The following is a 13,910-nucleotide window of genomic DNA, read 5'->3' as shown; positions in this document are numbered from 1 at the left end:
ATACTCTGCTTTCTGACTGCTAGAAAGTGAGCAACCTTGCTACATCTTGCCATCATGTCCTCTCTTCCATTGGCCCAAAGCAATGAGGCCAAAGGACCATAAATAACCATGAACCATGAGACAATGTAACCTTTCCTTCCTTTAAGTTGACTTCCACAGGCATTTGTTGGTGATGGCAATATGACTAACATAAAGTTTTCAGGCCAAGGACAAGGCCACTGATTAGAATCAAATAACTTTCTGGAAACGGGATTTGGGACTGAGCTCCAAGCTAAGCTATGGAAGGAAAAGGTGAGAAAAGGAGATCCGCGACCATTCTCCCCGATCCAACTGTCAGTCTCCATGCTGAATCGGATGCAAAGGATAAGCTGACTGTTCCAGAGGCTACAGTTAGGTTACAAATGAAAACCTGCACTGTTCCTGTTTATTGTTCTTTCAAGTCTATTTACTGCTAATTTACTCATTATTAGGTCAAGAAGCTAGCAATGAAAAGCTATTATTGGATGAATAAACGTGCCTATGGAATGAACACTGATATTCCAGGATAAAATATTGTTACCTATGAAAAAAAAGGTACAAAATTGTTGAACATTGTTCATCTCCTAGCCAAGTCCTCACTAGGAAGAGATCTTGTCACTTCTCTGAAGTTCTCAGTCCAGCGTTCAATATCTTATGTTAGGCAAAGTTTAAAGGAGCGGTGGATACAACAGTAAAAAACCAGCATTTGTTCCCTACCTTCAGATGTGTGTCATCTCATTGGGAAGATAGATACCGAACAAGTAAGGCTGAGGATGGATGGAAGAAGGAGGCCTTTACAAAGACCTAGACCTCTGTTGGGATTACTTATTTTAGTGAGAAGAGGGTGTCTCCAGAAAAAGAATCTTTGGGAAGCTGGCCAGCCAGAGATGCACTAATTCACTGTGATCCATGCACCTACCTGCTCTAGTGGTCTCCACAGTAAGTATTATAGACCCTTGTACTACCTATTCCCACCAGGGCCAAAGTGCAAGCACTCCTCCTCTCCATTGGAACATGGCATTTGGGGTGATTCAGTGATGCTTTCTAATCTAGGCTGAGCTGCCTTCAGCATTCTCCTGAGTAAGATCTGACACAACCGAGGTGATGGGTGGAGAACTGAATTACCCTGCTTTAGGGAAGAGCTGTACTTGGCTTATATTCACAAAATGAACAATTAACTCTTCATCACTGTGGTTCTGTTCCACCATTTCCTTAAAGTTTATAACATAAAAATGTTTGGATTTGAAGACAGACTCCTATACATCCTAAGAAAGAGCTGACTCACTTTCATTTGTCTTAATAAGAACTGGAACACTCATTTAAATTAGCAACTCCTGGTGAGATTAACAGGCTAAAGAGAGAAACGATGGATAAATTTGCAAATTAAAATGTATGTATAGTCAGTGTCTAATACTTCACTACACACATCTATACATATTCAACACCCATCATTCATAGTAGTTATATTTCTAATGTTACTGAAGATGCTGAATCAGTGAATATTGAGCGAATGTTCTTATGGGAAATACACAGTTACATCACTATAAGCTTCTGGTTATTATGGTATTTTCAATCATTTAATAATTAACTTTAATTAAGTATTTGTTTGCTATGTGATTCTATTCGAAGACATCTTTGTTCTTTCGGATGGTACCTGCCTTAGTCAGGGTTCCTATTGGTATGATGAAACAAATGACCAAAAATCAAGCTGTGGAGGGAAGGGTTTATTTGGCTCAACTTCCACACTGTAGTTGTCATCTACAGGAATGGCAACAGGGCAGGAACCCTGGAGGGAGGAGCTGATGCAGAGGCCATGGAGGGTGTTGCTTACTGGCTTGCTATGCATGGCTTTCTCAGCCTGCTTTTTTTTTTTTTTTCATAGAATTAGAACAATCAGCCCAGTGACATCATCAGCATCTTAAAGTTCAATAACTTCCCTAGAATATTCTGGAAGAATACAAGGACTAGCAGGCTTTTTACCTAACTCTTTGCTTTTTTGTTTAGCTAAGGAGGAGTCTCAAGATCCTAAAGGCTTGAGGTAGGTGAGTGGCAGTAAGTTCCCTTTGAAGCTTTTCAGTTTGAATCTAAAAAGGGTTTCATAAATTGGTGGTGGTGATGGGGGGAGTCTCTGGGGCAGAGGAGGCTCCTGGGGGTCTATGATAGTGGCCCTAGCTGAGACTACGAGCAGCTGGGGGTATGGAGCCTGAGGAGTCCACTTCCTGTAGCCAGGCAGGACTTCCAGTGGAGAGACGGGTACAGCAACCCACACACAAAACCTTCAGCTAGCCAATCAATGACTGGCCTAACTTGAGTTGCATGCTGAGAGAGAGAGGGGGGGGAGGGAGGGAGGGAGGGAGGGAGGGAGGGGGAGAGAGAGAGGGAGAGAGAGAGAGCGCGCAACACTATTATTAATATTCTGTTATTATTGTAGACAGTTATTTGAGTGGGTTCACCCAACAGCTCATGAAAACAGATGCAGAGACCCACATCCAAACATTAGGCAGACCTCAAGAATACCATGGAAGAGGAGGAGGAAGAAGGATTGAAAAAAGCTAGAGAGGTCAATAACACCAGAAGAAAACGTACAAAATCAACTAACCTGGGCCCATAGGGGCTCACAGAGACTGAACCACCAACCAGAGAGCATCCATGGGATGGGTCTAGCCCCAGTGCCCTCTAATATATGTAATAAATGTACAGCTTGTTCCTCATGTGGGACTTCTAACAGCAGGGCAAGGGCTGCCTCTGACTCTTTTGCCTGCCTTTGTATCCCTTTCTCCTAACAGACAGCCCTGCCTAACCTCAACAAAAGAGGCATGCAATCCTACTTGCTATGCCAAGGTGGGCTGATACCTATGGGAGGGAGTACAGGGGGAGAGGAGGTGAGGTGAGATGGAGGGACCGGGAGGAAAGGAGGGAGGGGAGTTTCTTACGAGGATGTAAATTAAATTAATTAATTAATTAATGGGGAAAAAAGGGTTTCATGTAGTTGAGTAATGAAGAATGACGAGTACCGAAAAGCTTGGGGGATATTTTGCAGAAGCCAAACCTCCAGAATTAGGACCAACGTAGACAGAAGATCAATGATAGGAAGCAGAAACAATTGAATAGTCCTAGACAAGGCAGGGCTCCAAGAGCCACGTGTCACCAGGCCCAGGCTACAGCAACAATGGGGAGGACAGAGGCTCACACATGCAGCACATCTTTTCTGCTCTCCTGTGAGATGTGTCATTTAACCTCACCACAGCTTTTTGTAGCAGATGAGCGTGTGTACATTTTAAGGAGGGGCTAGAGAATTGAATGAATCTGTTGACTTCTAGAATGTCCCTTCAGGCAGGGAAGTGGGTGGTGGCACTTGTGAACTCCTGTCCAGTGTTCTTGTATGTATTCTCACTGGACTTTACTAGAGTGGGAGTTTCAAGACAAGAGCTCAGTGAGCAGGAAGGACCAGAAACATGGATAACTTAAGTAACTGGGTCACTTTCAGAATCCATCGATTAAATTCATAGGCTCCTCACCCTGTTTAAACAAAAGAACTCTTAAGGATAATTATCTCACCTTAAAAAAACATATCCTTCTTTCATTGTTCTGTAATGTATACATGTATACAATGTGCTTTTATCAAGTCCACCCCTTAATTCTTCACCTCCAATCTCTCCCCTATTGCCTCACCACCATTCCTTCCAAATTTCATATTCTCTTTTATCTTTCTTGTTCTTTCTCTTTTTAAACAACACCTTGAGTCCACTTAGCATGGCCAGTATGTGTATGGAGATGAGGCCATTTAATGGGTTACCGGTAGCTTATGGTGGCCACATCGATGAGGAAATCTGACTCTCCTTTCTTCTCTCAGCAACTAACAATTACCAATAGCCCCTCATCTAGGGCTAGGACTTCATGGCTGCCTACCCTTTCTATACTTGGATTTTGTCGGTCTTGATTTTTGGCAGTTGTTGTGGATGCTTTCACAGCCATTGTTCATAGGTGCAACTATCCTATTGTGTTTGGAAAACACTGTTTCTCTATAGCCATCCACTGCTCCCAGCTCTTTTCAATAACTCCTATGATGAGCCCTCAGCCTTGGTACAGGTGTCTTATTTAGAGATGAGCACTCTACTCTCTCTTATTTTCTATGTATTGATCCACCGTGAGTCTCTGAGATGTAGTAATCTACAAATATAACTTATAAGTAATTAGGATTGGTTCAATATTATGTTCGTTTAGCAGAATAATAGTAGCAGATTCTTCTCTAGGGCCTGCCTCCTTACCTACCCGTTGGTTCTTGACTCTGTCAATGGTGTCAGGAATAAGTTCCATCGTGTAAAGTGGGCTTTAACTCCACTGTAGAAGGTGGTTGGTTACTCCCTTAACACTCACACCAGTATTGCACTAGGGGACTATCTTAGGAGGCAAGTTGTTATTGTAACTTGAAGGACTCACAGGTGTATAAAATTGATATTTACTTACCATATATAGCACCTTCCAGCACTATAAAACTAATAGTTAGGATGAAATTGATACTAGTATGATTTCTCCATGTTCCATTTTGCAAGAATGCAGTATCCTTAGCAATAGGGTCTTACTATTAAGTTATGAATAGGATTCAAAGAAATGACAGTAGCCTTTAGTGTTTGGGAAGGTCTTTGTGAGTCCAGTGACCAACAACTCCAAAAAATGTAACTCTCTTTTGGCTTTGGGTTTTCGATTTGATAGATCATGGTTCTAGGAGAGGCACTGTCCACCCTATTATAGGGCAGCTCTATTTAAACTATATATAAGCTTTTATAGTAGTAGGTCTCCACATAGCTTTCTCAAGGGTCTGTAGTGAGAGTTGTCCCTTCACACTCCCTCTTCTATCCTTCCCTTCTATCCTTCCACCCCATTTAATCTCTCTTGTTCTATTATTATTCACCCATTCACCATTTATGCCAACTGGATTTTGTTTTCAGATAAGGGAATTAAGGTCAGAGAGGTAAAGTGATTTGTGCAAAGTCACACAGTAGTTCACAGCCTGGCCTTGAACGTATGTCTTGAAATTCTGGAATTCCTGCCAGCTGGATACTATTTCTATTTACTATGCTCTTTTACTTTTTGCCCCATTTCCAACAGGCTTACAATTTTGAATTTGCACGATAGAGTTTCAAATACATGGCATGAGGAAATAGTCTCTGTGGTCTACAGATAAGAATTGCAGCCTTCCCTGCTGTATTAATTAATGGCCTCATTAATCCACATTTAACTGTTCAATTAAATGTTTAATGTAACACTTAGAGGTGCCATCAATTACTGTGTGAAAATCAACTCTTGGAGATCGGAGGCTGGAAGCTGCTATGTACATGTGCAAAATTGCTGTCACTCGGACACACCGTGTTATCTCATGGTGCTCCATTCAGCAAAGGTGTGTTACGGCTCCAGCTTTACTCAAGGTGGATTAAATCAGTGTGTTGGAGAAGAATGGAATTAAATGCTTTGCTGTAATGACTCATATCCTCACAAGCACCTCATTAATTGTAGGTGCCACATGACATGAATGTGCATGGGGATGGCAAATATAATATTTTGAATGCTTTCCTTTCCTAGAATTACCCCAGAGAGAAAGAAAAATGATCTCAGTAGTGGTGGCTGACAACATACGCTGGCTTGATTTCCTTAGCTGTGATGTTAACAGTGGTGAGTGAAGCATTTGTGTCTGAGCGCAGAGAAAGGCAGGTTCATTTCCACCGACTTAAGTAATAATTAAACAAGCAGTGTGAGGAAGTTCATAGTGACAGTTGTTCATTATGTTAGTAAAACTGGTAAGACTCACATCTATGTCAGGGGTTCCCCAACCAGGCCCTTAGACTCAAGCTGGTAGTCACTTCTTTAGAAGGTCACCCAGATGCATGCCCTGTGTTGGTTGAGGCATCAGGAGAGTGAGGCACGGCACATCAGAGCTAGGATCATGTCCTGAAAACAAGAAACATCTCATGGTCTTAAAGGTTGATCAGACAAATAACCACTGTCATTGTCCTAAGCGAGGTTCAATGTCTTCCTTTGTATCCAGGGGTTGAGTATGGTGGATACTTGGCCTTTGTGAGAAAAGGCTTGGGCTAAGAGGAACAAACCATTAGTACTTGGCTCCTAAGTGTTTTCCCTCTTAAACTTGCCTTAAAACAGGTGTGATGGCGCACGCCTTTAGCCCTAGCATTTGGGAAGCAGAGGCATGTGGATCTTTGTGAGTGTGAGGACAGCCTGGTCTACAGAGTGGATTTTGGCTCCTGAGAGGTAGAGTCCATCACTGTTGTGGCAGGGAACACCACAGCAGGCAGGCAAGCAGGCAGGCATGGCATTGGAGCAGCTGCCGAGAGCTTACACCCTGATTTATAACAAGCACAAGGCAGAGAGAGCTAACTGGAAGTGGCATGGGCATCTGAAACCAAAAAGCTCACTCCAGGGTCATATCTCCTCCCAAAAGGCCACACCCCCTAACCATTTCAGAGAGGTTTCTTCAACTGATGACCTAGAGTTTTGAACTTAGGAACCTGTTGATATTTCCATTTGAAACCCTACAGTCCGCTCACTGGTCCCTTATAGGTTCATGGCCATGTCATAGTGCAAAGTTTATTTTGTCCAATGGCAAAAGTCCCCCTAGTCTTCCATAGTCTCAACATAGGTTCAAAGTCCAAAGTCTCTTCTGAGACTCAAGACAATCTCTCAACTGCAACCCACCTTGTACAACCAAAAGCAAAAAGAAAATTACATACTTCCAACATACAATGGCACAGAATACACATTACCATTCCAAAAGAGAGAAGGGAGGGCATAGTGAGAAAATACTGGACAAAAGCAGCACCAAAACCCAGCAGGGCAAATTCCAAATGCCTGATGTCAAAGGGCTTAGATGGCCTATCCTTCCAGCTTGGCTGGCTGCAACACACTTCTCTTTCTTGGGCTGGTTCCACTCCCTGTGTGCAGCTCCCCTTGGCAGGTATTCTATGGATCTGCCATGTCTAACATCTTTGGGTCCCCACCGTTTCAAGCTTCACTTGAAATCACAAAATTACAGCTTCATACAATGGCTATTCCAGGCGTTCATGCAGGGATTCCCCTGCCGCATGCCTGGTGTCAGCATTTCTCCTTAACTGTGGAGGAAGATCCATAACACCTGAACTCCTCTTGTATCTTTTATGACTCTAAGGCCAGACCCATGTGGCCAGTCTACCAAGTTTGACCACCTGCTTGGGATGGCACCTGGCCCCCCTCTTTTGACGTATATTTGCTTTGATTTGTTGATGCTTTCTAGAGCCAGGAAATTCTTCAGGCCTTTCTTTTCCTTTCACAAGTTGCAAGATTAGTGGGGTGAGGGGTCTCTCCTTGAAGGTCCCGTTCCCTCTATTTCACATTGCATCATGCTTCTCCTTACCTATGTCAGCACACTCCATGATTCTAACGCTAAATTTCCTGGTGGCCTTTTTCTCTTCAAACTGTATAGTTTTATATTCCTTTTGTCCTTGGTGTTCCCTTTCATGGTAGCTCTGCATAGCAGTGATTACTAAAAGCCAAGTACTAGAGTCAGCATCACGCTGTCTTGAACTTTCTTCTGCCAGTAAGTTTGTCCAAAACTCTTCAATTTAGCTTCAGGCGTATTCTCAGGACAAGGGCAAAAGACAGCCACATTCTTTGCCAAAATATCAAAAGAATGATTTCTAACCCACTTGCTAATACTGTTCTCTTCTGAATCCTCTTGAGCTGGGCCAGCATAGTCCACATTGCTCTTTGCACTACTGTCTTCCAAGCTGCTACTAAGATGGTCCAGGAAACCTTGCTCAAGTTCCAAAGCCTTCTGTATTCTTCCACAAAACATCATAGTCACAGAAAACACCCATCCCTCAGTACCATCTTTCAAAAATTCAAACACATGATCCTATGGGGTCATTCTCATTCAAATAAGCACAAAGGCCGTGTCTCCAAAAAAAAAAAAAAAAAAAAAAAAAAAAAAAAAAAGCCTAATATCCTAGGAATTTTCTTTGGAAGGCCTAGTTTAGGACATAAGGGAACAGAGTAGTGTGAGGAGAAAAGGTCAGCTTTAAACCAATTACAATGCTAAGGATATCTGTACCAATAGGCACACATGATCTAATAAAAACCACAGTGCCAGGTAAGGGTAACAACCTTTTAAGATGTTGGTTAGATAGGTCTATGAGACCTCCCGCCAAAACAAAGTAGCATGTTTCTGTTGCCCTTGGTCACCTCCAAGAATGTAAGAACCTTTTCTGAAGATACCACACACTTTGAACACAGATCTTGGAGGAATCATGGGAAGCCTCTTTCCTGAAGACTAGCTATTATAATATTGGATGGTGTTATGTAAACTGCTAAGAAAGAAAAGCAATCAATAGTCCTACCCAACACTAAAGCCTCATTCAAACTAAAGCCTAAGAGTCAGTCACAACAGTGGTTAGTCTGGGAAGATGTCCCCAATGGTGCAATAGTGGCACTTGTATCTTGGGAGTAACCAACAGCTGTAACCAACCAACAATTAGATCTAAAGCTTAATAGGGAGAATTCAGGCCTGGCACTAAATTTAGCAAACTACCTATATCGGGAAAGGTCACAGACCTAAAAGGAGAACCTATTACTGCTATTTTATAAATAGTTATCCTACTTAAACCTGATGCTAAGTATAGCTTTCTCCTCTCACAACAGAATCTTCTTCTTCTTTTCCTTCTCCTTCCCTCCTCCTCCTCTTCCTTCTTCTTCTTTCTTCTTCCTCTTCTTCCAACAGACTAAGGCTACTATAGAGATCCACAACTGGTCAAAATGCAGAGAATACATGACAATGGGGATCTCATCCCCAGTGGACACATCTGTAAGACAACCCTTACACCCAAGGCTTCAACAACCGGATGGAAGAGGGGGTGGAAAGATTTTTAAGAGCCCGAGGACCAGGATGCCAGCTTAGCTAGTGTCTTCTAGATATGACAGAAAAACTGTACCCATGAAATCTCAACAACAGGATTGTGGAAACAAGACCTACATAATGACCACACCCATAGACATGGCAACACTGATGGGGCAAGTTTCCCAAGGCACCATCCCCACATGAAGAGTTTCAGACAATCAATGGCTGCTGAGAGAGCTTGAGTGAGTCAGGTTTCTACAGGGATGAATCCCAAGTGGTCAGCTCTAAACACATGTACATATCAATGGCACTAAATAGACAGACAGATGGAAACTCTAGTCTTAGGTTTCCTTCCTTTATGCCAGCTTTATGCCAGCCATCCAAATTACCAGCTGGATGATCACTAGACACATAGAGAAACATCACAGAAACATTGGGGTCTCACATGGAGACACTGTGCCACCAGAAATCACGGACATATGGCTTAGGAATATATCATCAGATTTCTCAGGATACATGATCAATTTATGATTCAGTGCCCCACATCCACATTGACCTTCAGAGTTTCCATAGCAACAAGAGTGAGACAATAATGGAATACTTCCCCAATGATGAGCAGACAGGTGAAAAATCAGGAGTCATTCAAATTCTCAAAGCTCTCAAGAGCGTGAACTTTCTTCTTTTAGTGTTTCTGAACTAGCTTTTGACTCATGGATTAGAAATGCAGCATTCCTAGTGTAACTACAAACATTATAACATAATAATTAGGCTCTTTAATATTTGTTGGACTGGGTGTTATTCTAGACAGTCAGAATAGTAGATAGGACTTTTTAGGCATCAAGTTAATGGATCCTTGTATCGCTGGGAGTTAGATTTCAGCAAGAAATCAACAGGGACCCAGGAAATGGGAGTATCTCAAATCTTGGAGGACGGAAGGGAGTTGTGACACCTGAACTCAGCCAGATAAAGTTTCTCCTCTCCAGACAGATGGAACAGGATGAGCAAGGGATACATAGGAAGTTAAAAAAAATGTTTAACATAAACAGGGTCATAGAAGGAGAGAGAGAGAGAGAGAGAGAGAGAGAGAGAGAGAGAGAGAGAGAGAGAGAGAGAGGGAGAGAGAGGAGACACTGGGGCTACAGAGGTGAGTATAGACAACCACACTTGGCCTTTGCCTTCCAGGTATTCGGGAGTTGCTGGGGAAAGTGCGACAGTTAAACCCTATTCAGACTCATCCATGCATGCATTCAATCACTGAGGAGTCTCTGATTTGTTGGTTGCTTTATGCCAGAACCTGGTTTTGCCACTGGAGATATAAAAAAAAGCAGCTACAACACGGTCTTGCCCAGAGAGCAGGTGAGTGTGCACTTTTTACTTCTTTCTGCTCCATTGCCCTGTCTGCACTTGACACAGTTATCTTGCTAGAGGGTAGACTGGGCGGGCATACAGAGAGCTCAGACTGAAGAAACACCCCTGACCACCATTGCTTCCCCCCAAAAATTATTACTGTTGCTAACTTAATTTTTTTCTAATGAGGTTTTAATCATAGAATTAGATTTTAACATTTATTATTCAGTTTTTGGTCACTCTGATAAATACTGAAGACAAATAGGTTAAGTTAGGGTTTATTTTAGCTCATGTTTTTAGCCCATAGTCAGCTGGCCCCTCACTACTTTTGTTTGTTACAAGGCAGAAACATTGTGGAAGGGAAATACAGCCAGGCACAGCTGCTCACTTCATGGCATCTGGGATTAAAAAAGACCAAGGGCCAGGGTCAACATATAGCCCTCATGAACACATATCCAAGAGATCTACTTCCTCCATCTGGGTCCAGTTCCCAAAATTTCCAGCACCTCCCAAAAGTAATGACTGTTTGGAGACCTCTAGTAATGAGCTTGTAAGGGAAGTTTCATACTGAAAACTCAACATCATCCTGTGATGTATTATGGAATCCACTGTGTTCTTCCAAAGTGTCTGTGTCAATGCCTTAACGCTCAGTGTGATTGTATGGGAGACAGAAAATTAAGAGATGTATTAACAGGCAAATGAGGTAAAAAAAAAAAGTTGTTCTCTCATCAGGACTGGTTTCTCTGTGAGGAGAGGGCCACACACCAGAGATCATTCTTTACCTTTCCATGGAGGAACAGCCATGAAGACACAGTAAGAATGCAGCCATATGTCAACTCAGAAAACAGGCTTTATCAGCAGTCACCATTGGCAGTCAACTTGGGCTTCCAGCCTCCAGAAGTATGTGAAGAAAATTTCCTAGTATTAGAGCCATGTTATCTGACCTATTTTCTTAAGGTATCTTGAGCTAGGTAACACGTCCTGTTAGAGAATTCTGATGTTACTCGTCCAGAGGCCTTTTTTATTTTTATTTTTTAAATCAAGAGTTACAGGTAGAAGGACCTTTCACCTGCATGGGAAGGGTAAAGCTGGACTTCAGCTGGGGTTGGCTGAATGGTGTCACAGCTTCACCATCAGATTCACACCAGAAGCCTCTTTGCTACCAAGAATCTGGGAAAACTTCTGAACAGTTCAGATTTCTCAAGGATGTAACACAGGGTGGCAGGCAGGGGTGGGACAGTGGGGCGGGCTGAATCCCCCAAGAGCCATAGGACTGCTGAGATGCACTGGTCCCGTTTTCCCTTCCATTCTCTCTGATAGATATTTTACTGTTGACAAGATCTATTGGGCTGTTTGCCAGATAAACACACAAATAGCATAGTTATCTAGAAGGGGCCCACTTGCAATAAACCTGATTGGGGAAAGAAACGGACGATTAATTTCAGGCAAACAATAAAAATGTATGAAAATTAAAGAGGTAGAGGAACTAATAATGACAGAGATGAGGGGCTGGCTCTGCCTTTGTTAGCGTCTTTTGTGTTCTTTATGAACATCTATTATCGGCGAACTCACTGATTATTCTCTCATAATTACTTCATACAGAATAATTAAATAAAATGCAGACAATAATCTTTTATAGACAATTACAAAAAGAAACATTTTTGTGGGAGGAAAGGAAGGGGGAGTGCTGGGTGGAAAGCTGAGATGCCAGTCCCCTAGCCACAGCCTTTCTCGGGAGCTGCTTCGCTAGGATCTCTGTTGTGACCCGAGGCTTCTTTCTGCATCGTCACTTATTTGGACAGAGAGGAATTTGAGTCCCTGGTAAGAGGGAAAATATGACTAGATTTTAGGAAAGCATAGAAATCTTATCATTTTAATTTTCATCTATTCAAACATTTACATCTTAAGCTTGATTTTCTGTTTCTGGAGACCCCAGGATACAACAGCAGTGAAGGTGAAAGGCTTTGCCACTAGATAGGTCTGGATTATATTCCCTGTCTTTCACACTATCAACTGCTGATCATTCCTGACACTTCCCTCTTCCTTGCTGTATCACTAGTAGTCTTAAGAAACCTGTCACCTATGGTTCCAGAATCTACCATTACCTCTCCTGTCAATGACCTAAGCCATCAGCTCTCCCCTGGGCCACCATAACAACTAATAGTGTCGATAAAAGGAATGAGAATTCCTGCCAGAGTTCTTGCTTCACACAATTACTTCTTTCAGTAACCGGTGTGATGTTTGAAAAACATAAGAGATAAGTCACTTTTATATCTCACACCACGGTGGAGGCGTGTTCTTGTGCGATGCACCAAGTCTGCTGGCTGAGCTGCAATGCTCTGCCATTATTCCCACCGCCCCTCCCGAGACCTCAGCATGAGCCTCCTGCCGTATCCTTCATGGATTTGCTTTGAGTCATTGCTACGTATCTTTAACACTCATCAATGAGAACAAAGATTTGCATCTGTTTTGATCACCTAAAATAGAGTCTGTGCCCAAGAAGCCTATGGCATTTTATTTTGTTTATGGGGTGGTCATAGTAAAGTAAATAATTAATACATTTTTATTATATTTTATCATAATAAGTAATAGTAAGGATTAAAGCAAAGAAGAGGAATGGGTTGGGGATGATGATTGTGCTGGGGTTATAATTTTAAATAGAGTATACAAATGGATATGTTCATGAAGGTGATATTTGAGTAAAGGCCCAAAGAAGGCAGATAGTAAACTGTGACAACTGGGAGGGCTTCAGGACACCAACACCTGAGTAGGTCTGAGCACATCTTCCATCAAGACTTTAGTCCCTAAATGTCACTCTCCACTAAAAAAAAAATTCTAAGGAACTCTGGGTAAACGGCTAACTACAGTAGTGAGGCAGGAAATACACCTCAAACAAAATTTTCAGAGAATGATAGAGGTAGATGAAAAAGACCTAGCAGGATCTAGCTGGAAGGGGCCTCAGCTACCTAAATGTGGGACAAATCTAAGCATCAAAACAACTAGTCATAGGGATAGATTGCAAGTCATTGAACAAATCAAATACTTACACACCAGCCCTCACACAAACAAACAAATCTATCACAGCAGAGGGGAAGAGAGTTCTTCCTTCCTTCCAGCAGGGTTCCAACCACTAAATGGTAAATCATTTGGCAACTATTGTGATAAGAAGTAATTCAGGAGGGGACGCCAATAGATATTAAAATGTGCAGAGGACAATGAGATAATGAAAAATCTTAAAGAATATCATGTATATAGGGAAAAAAAAACCAATTTTGCCCTAGAGAGTCCCTTCAGCACATGATCAAGGTTAAATTAACACCAATACACATGGCCCCCTTCTGTAATCCCAGCCCCAGCATTCATACCAGGAAATGGGAAATAGGAAAATAGGCTGGAACTTCACTTATTCAGCCCAGAGACAGAAATAAAGGAGACACTGACTCCACAAAAAGTTGGAAGGAGGGGAACAGCCCACAAAGTTGTTCTCTGTCATCTATATATATGGCACCACATGTATGTGTTCCCTTTCTCTCTGTAAATAAACATAGAAATAAAAAGCATACACTGAGTCTAACCATAAGAAATGGTTGGACCCACACTAGTTAAAGGGCATTCTATAAAATGATTGTCTTGCAGCTGAGGAAATGCTCAAGCAAGAACAAGA

At 42.2% G+C, this 13,910-nt stretch overlaps 1 protein-coding gene and 1 long non-coding RNA gene across 5 annotated transcripts in view; one reads left to right on the top strand and one right to left on the bottom strand.

The window, feature by feature from the left end:
• Positions 1–13,910, bottom strand: part of SLC14A2 (solute carrier family 14 member 2) — a 413,945-nt gene that overhangs the window by 228,586 nt on the left and 171,449 nt on the right. The window lies entirely within an intron of this gene.
• LOC311595832 overlaps positions 1–13,910 on the top strand; it is a 116,167-nt gene that overhangs the window by 72,881 nt on the left and 29,376 nt on the right. The window contains exons 10-13 of one of the 3 annotated variants that reach the window (XR_014778584.1): positions 471–573; positions 742–957; positions 2,023–2,056; positions 2,450–4,154. The exons of 1 other annotated variant lie outside the window; for it this stretch is intronic. This is a non-coding gene — a long non-coding RNA (uncharacterized lncRNA). Of the gene's footprint in view, positions 1–470; positions 574–741; positions 958–2,022; positions 2,057–2,449; positions 4,155–13,910 lie in introns of those variants that run through there. One more of the 3 variants, XR_014778583.1, reaches the window with a different exon arrangement.

This window comes from Acomys minous (genome assembly GCF_964271855.1).
Source record: "Acomys minous genome assembly, chromosome: 4".
NCBI classification, from domain to species: domain Eukaryota; kingdom Metazoa; phylum Chordata; class Mammalia; order Rodentia; family Muridae; genus Acomys; species Acomys minous.
The sequence above is the reverse complement of the archived record's forward strand: the minus strand, read 5'-3'. Positions and strand labels throughout refer to the sequence as shown.